The sequence below is a fragment of the Pteropus alecto genome, unplaced genomic scaffold (assembly GCF_000325575.1).
Source record: "Pteropus alecto unplaced genomic scaffold, ASM32557v1 scaffold164, whole genome shotgun sequence".
In the NCBI taxonomy this organism is placed as follows: domain Eukaryota; kingdom Metazoa; phylum Chordata; class Mammalia; order Chiroptera; family Pteropodidae; genus Pteropus; species Pteropus alecto.
In genome coordinates this window covers 6,408,527-6,408,782 of record NW_006439568.1, presented here as the reverse complement: position 1 = coordinate 6,408,782, position 256 = coordinate 6,408,527, and positions in this window count along the sequence as shown.

The following is a 256-nucleotide window of genomic DNA, read 5'->3' as shown; positions in this document are numbered from 1 at the left end:
AGGGGGGAAAAGTGGGGAAGGGTTGCGCGGGCAGGGCGCGGGGCCCGGGGACCCGGGGAGAGCGCGCCCCGCGGGGAGCAGGCAGGACGCGGGACGCCGCTCCGGGAGTTCGCAGACGCGCTGGGCGCGAGTTGGCAGCAGCAGCCCAGCTGGTCCCCCCCTCGCCGGATCCTGGGCGGGGTGGAGCAACCTAAAAGAAGAAGGAGAGACAGAAACAGGGGAGGGGAGGGGAAAAAAGCCAGCTGCCATTTGCAAA